The 5,948-nt window shown below is 39.4% G+C and overlaps 1 long non-coding RNA gene across 1 annotated transcript; it reads right to left on the minus strand.

Annotated features, from left to right (window-relative positions):
- Positions 1-305: 305 nt before the first annotated feature.
- LOC139945123 (uncharacterized) lies at positions 306-3,291 on the minus strand. Its single transcript, XR_011787055.1, has 3 exons — positions 2,890-3,291; positions 1,611-1,737; positions 306-990 (listed from the first exon to the last, which is right to left on the minus strand). It is a non-coding gene; the product is annotated as an uncharacterized lncRNA (long non-coding RNA).
- Between the last annotated feature and the right edge of the window lie 2,657 nt (positions 3,292-5,948).

Below are 5,948 nucleotides of genomic sequence, written 5' to 3' on the forward strand. Positions count from 1 at the left end.
CTTTTCTCTGAAAGGGAACATCGATGGGAAGCGTTATATATTGTAAAGCAACAATTCCGTTAGTTTTTCTCAACCATTGCTGTTCTGAAGTGTATCAAACATATGACAGGCATTAAATCGTTCGGTTTTACAAATACAATTCCCACACTTCGAATCAGCGGTGCAGTCAGCAGGGAGGGGGGGGGGTGGCTACCCAAAACAAATAAAATACCCCCCTCCTCTGAAAAAAGGGGAAAATGGACACGCAGCCACAAAATGCCATAAGCACCCCCCTCCGCACAGCATACTCCTTCCCGACTAACAAAGCAACCCCTGTCCACATGTTAAAACTACTAACCCCTAGCCCTCCCCATGAAAAGTCATAGCCATACCACTGCTTCCGAATCACTTTGTGTCAATATTGGTATGAAAAAGATACAAGCCACACAAATCAATAAAGTGTCCAGAATTTAACTAGTTTGAACTTTGTGAACTCAACAAGAGAAAAGAAACAGACTACTGTTTTTTGACTTGTTCATTTATTTATTTCAAATCAACTTATAATGAAATTAAATGTACAATTTACTTATTAAACATAGCGAGCAAGAGAGTGATCAGTATGTACAGAAGAGGACAACGTACATTAAGCTATAATTTTGCATAATTAATGCAGCGGCAAATTTATAAATTTTTACCGATTATATTTTAAATAATGTTTTTTTTTTATAGAAAAGCAAGTGCACAAATCATCAGGAATGACTTGAGTAGCTGTAGAATGTTTGTAGTAAATACAATGCAAAGGAAATTTAAATTGATGGGCTATCGTTGTTAAAGTAAAGTTTTAAAGTTAAGGATTTCATCGCAGCTTTTCTTCAACATTATTATCATTGATGTATCAGATGTCTGTGTCAAAGGATGTCCTTCTTGTGTCCATTTGTTTTTATCACAGATGCTGCAAGTGTGGCTGGCAAACTGGAGGTTTTGTTTTGTGTAGAAAGTATGCCCACTGTTCTAATACAGGGAGACAAAAAAACAAACAAAAACATTGTAACAAAATCCTTCAATTGTTAACATAATACTCTTTTTCAATTTGACCTAAGATTGGGACTTTAACAAAATACAAACTTCACCTGCAAACTTGCAAAAAAACAAATTCATTATGTACATAGCCCTATCTTCATGAAGAGTTTTCCAACAGTTTGTTTACATGGTTAATACAACCAGGGCTCGATTTGGGGGAAAAAAATCACAAGACTTTTACTGGACCAGAGAATTTGACAAGACTGGGATCGATATGAGGAGCACACTTTCTACACACTACATTGAAACTGCTGTTGGAACAAGCACTAAAAGAAGATATATTGGCACTCAATAGATATGTGTACTAAAATGCAATGAGGTGTTACTATTCAAATTAAAAAACACAATACCACTGGACTTGTACGGTCGTAAGTTTACTGGCCCAACGCTATAACCACTGGACTTGGCCTGTGGTCCAGTGTTGATTTCGAGCCCTGAAAACCGACACAATCAATTATTGTATGATTTGGAATTGTTTTATGCATATTCTACTAATTGTGTATCAAGAATACATCAAGCAATGCCATTGTCCCTGGATGTAACCATCATACCTGTTTCTATATGATGCTGATCAGTTGGCAACTCAATACTTGTTGGTTTTCCCTGAACCTCTGATGGCCTGCTCCTTTTCACAAAGGGATGTGTACATCAATCTCCCATAGCATTTGCCACTTTATGCTGTTCAAAATACAAAAGTTAACAATTGAACATGTAAAATTTAGCTTTATATTAATTTGAAAAATACAAGTATCCATAATACCTAATAATCTGCAAACGAACTAGAATCGGTAAACATGAGATCCAAGTTATATTCAGTATAAAATTTATAAAAACAGCCCACTGTTTTTTGTTCCACTGTTGGGGACCTTTTAACTTTTTAAAAACACTAGTTGTTCCTCACTAAACTGAGAAAACAAAAATAATAATAATGTGCAATTTCACTCCAAAAAGGGCTCTAGTCTTGGTATGGGCAACAAGAGTCAGACGAAAGTTATTCGGGGGAGTTGCACTCAGGAATTAAATTAGTAAAATTACTTCATACAATCAAACTGGGTACTACCCTAAGTAGACCAATGGACCAAAAAATCAGTATATCAAATGTATGTAGCATTTTTAATAAATATTTACCTGTTTACCAAAATACTACTACTACTGAGCAGTAAAGTACCAAGAGTTGTTTTGACTTGGGTTGGAACGGAACAACTTTTTTTATGTAACATAACATTTTGCAGCATATGTATTTGTCTTCGTCTGCTTACACTTCTACAGGAAATAAAATGGTGCACCGATTGTAAAGATAACAACTTACCGTTAGCCTCTCTATCCTTTACGACTCTTAGTATTTGAGAGGGTCACATATATATATATATATATAAATGTTTCAAAATACCGTCCGACCGTCTGTGTGTTCAATTGTAAATTTGGATTACATGACTGTTTCTCCTATGTTAAAAAACAAGCTACTCGTGTTTGTTATCAAAAAACTAAGTTGTACTGCTGTTGCTAAGTTAAAGTAATGTCAAGTGATGAGTCGTGAGATCAGTCAAATCAACTCGACCCAAGAAAGTTTAATTAAGCTGAGAAGGGTAAAACAAGAACATGCAGCATGCAGCTGTCGTATGACATACAGTAAAACCCAGTTTTGTTCAATGAAAAACAATGTATTACAATACATTTTAATAGTAGTAGTGGGGGTACGTGTGTGTTTGTATCAAGGTATTTTGTTTTTAGTGTGATCTGTATTCTTTGTGCATACGGCTACGCATACATAAAAAAACTGCCCCACTCGGTAGACGTTTTTTCGTTAATTTTACTGTTTAAAATACTCACACATTGACTGAAATGTTACTGTAATGATTGCCCACGCAGTTTCCTTCCTGTCGACATGTTCGTAACTTTTACCAGCTCCAAAAATCGAACGTAAACAAGAAAAAACTAACTTTTTAGGACACCGCTCAGCGAACAAAGTTACGGTCGTCCATTTTGTTTTATTTGTAAGCGGCCTCTTAATAAATTTGCATATTCATCGTTTCTCGGTAATCCAACGATTCTATTGGTTCACGGATGAAAAGTGAGGTCAGCGATCGTGTCAAAGTTCAATTAGTTGAACTCTGTAGCGACGTCGCCAGCGCCTTTCAGCGACGCATCGCTGAGCATCGCTGAGGTCTCGACGATGACTATAAACTGTGTTTTTTAGGATCGCGCGTCAAGATTTCCATCGCGCGACCGTCGCGCGACCGACTATAAACCGGCCTTTATGCGTAAGACTTGGTAGGTCTGGTTTTTAGAAGTATGCATGAGGTACATCGTCTAACCCAAAACGAGGTGGGCGCAGCCACTGGAAGTAGTGGCGGACGTGCGAAATAGCTTCATTTTGGGCTACAATTATGACGCCATGCATAAATATTGAGAGAGGCGTATAACACCCTCACCCACATTACATTTCGAAATATTTGTGTCAAGGATTTTCATCATCTAGCGGGGTGCCGCGAGAAGCGCTTAAATCGCATGGGTGCCGCCTATGTTGTTTGGCAAGTGGTGCCCACACCATGCTAAAATGATGTGCGTCCTGGGGTTAATTTTGGGGTACCCGTGGGAAACAGGGAAAGTTATTGGACGGCCAAAAGTGCAAAGAACAATTCACGTTAGATTTTAGGTTAGATTTTGGACGGGGATAGGAGGTAGGGGCACAAAGTTGTACGTCTGTGGAACGGGGGGACGGGGGAACGGCAAAATTATAAATGACGGGGGAAATGAACAGGGCTGGGATAGGGATTAAACAAATTAAACGGGACTATCGTGATATGGGACATGGGACAGGAAAATATTAAACTAAATGGGGGAATCAAGCCCATAAAACGGGAAAAAAACCACAAACGGGACCGGCGAAACTGGAAAATAATATGAGCTATGGGCAAACAGTGGCAAGCAAAGAACAATGCCAATACAGGGGATCGTGGGGACGGAAGAGGCACGGACGCGTGGGTTAGATATGGGACGGGATCGGGACGGGAATACGGTGGGACAGGGAGTTGGGGAAAAAATGAACGAGGCTGGTGAGGGGGGGGAAGGCAAAGGGGTTTGAAAACTACACAGGACAGAAAATAATCAACTGAACGGGAACAAAATAAAAGGAACGGGATATAGACGGGACTGGGACAGAACCACTATCGGGATCCGCTGGAAACTGGAAAATATGGATGGGATCGACAATGCCGAAACGGAAAAAAGACGGACAAGTGTACGATTTCACAAAGCACTAAGAATAAGATTCGTCTTAACTTAGGATGAGTTGTTTGGCACAGTGATTTGTATCGTGACCCTGCTCAGCCACTTTAGCCCTCCCCTGTACACAACGCTACACTTGCATCATTTTTACGTAGAGCTTTCTAGCGGTGTTTCCGCGCGAAGCGCGGCATCCCGCTAGTGAAGAATAAGTATCCTTCGAGGAAAAAACACCGAACTATTACACAAATCCAACCAAGAGAAAATATAAATTTAGGTTTTCCCTATGAATATAGTAATTTGTTAACTGTGAATACGAGTCAAAGTCATGTCAAGGAGTCCATTTACAGCGAGCATGATTGTGCAGTGTGAGAAATGCAGTCGTAAAATCTTTTGCTGAGCGAATGGGAGGCAGGGTAATAAAGTTATACGACTAACACAATGTACTCTCTGTACAATTTGCTTATCGCCAAACAGAGGGCAATGCTACATTTGCGGGGATGCTATATTTGCATTGATGATTTCTGTATGAATTTGTTTGCAGAAAGTAAGGCAAATATTATATTTCAAAAAATCAGTCTGCACAATGACAAAACATTTTCTCACGAGTTCTTTATAATTGTGTTCGACAAGTATCAGTTAAACAGCCTACTGTTATTTTGTCAAATCTCATTCGAGGTCAACTCATTTGTTTTACTGCCCGATATGTGGAGGAGGGAGCCCCCCTCTTACCCTCGTGTATAAAGCCACGCCCATCGCACATTACCCAAGAATTCCCAAGATTCCAAGATGACAATGAGAGAGGAGAGAGTTACCACGCCATCATCAAGCATCAAACGATTTGTTTTACGGGAACATACATACATGAACAAAGACTTAAAATCTTTTCGACGGAATGCTGAAAAACACAAAGGTTAATTGCTCACTTGTCAACAGCTTTGTATCCAGTTGAAGGTCTATTGTAACATCAACTATTACAACTCGGACTGCAGCATGTACTGTTCTCCAGGGGTCGACGGGTATGGGCATTACACGTGTGACCAGACTACAGGGGTGATGTCTGTAAACCAGGCTGGCAAGGTACGATTTATCTAAAAAGGCTATACAAAAAGGCAAAACGCCTTGAAACTGACAATTTTGTTTATTTAATGACCAGGGTCATCAATTTATGTTTTGTTATGTGAACTAATTTCGCACCACAGACGGAAACAGTTTGTTGAACTCTTGGATATGTTTGGCTGCTATAATGTATTTATGCTCACATCAAGCACGATCTTGTCGGCCGAACTACCATGTCACAATCCGTGACTGGTATCCTGGTATTTTTTTATTATTCTTTTTGTTTGCTTACCAGAATTTTGTTAAGCAATATTTTGTGCTTAAGCAGCTCTTTGAAGTTGGAAACAACAATATGTTTGCTTTGAATGTACCCTTATAAGCAAGGGACATTATAACTACTTTAATATTAAGGGGATAATTATGTGCTTGGCCGGTTTTAAACATTCTGTTTAATACCGGTGGCAGTCTGGATGCGATAATCACCCGACCCGAAGGCAAGGGTGATTATCGTCCGCCAGGTTTTGAGTTCTTGCAACAAAACAGTAACATTGCCAACGCGTACACAACACTGGTGATCTTGAAAGAAAAAATACCTTTGTCACACG

Source organism: Asterias amurensis, chromosome 12, assembly GCF_032118995.1.
Source record: "Asterias amurensis chromosome 12, ASM3211899v1".
NCBI classification, from domain to species: Eukaryota; Metazoa; Echinodermata; class Asteroidea; order Forcipulatida; family Asteriidae; genus Asterias; species Asterias amurensis.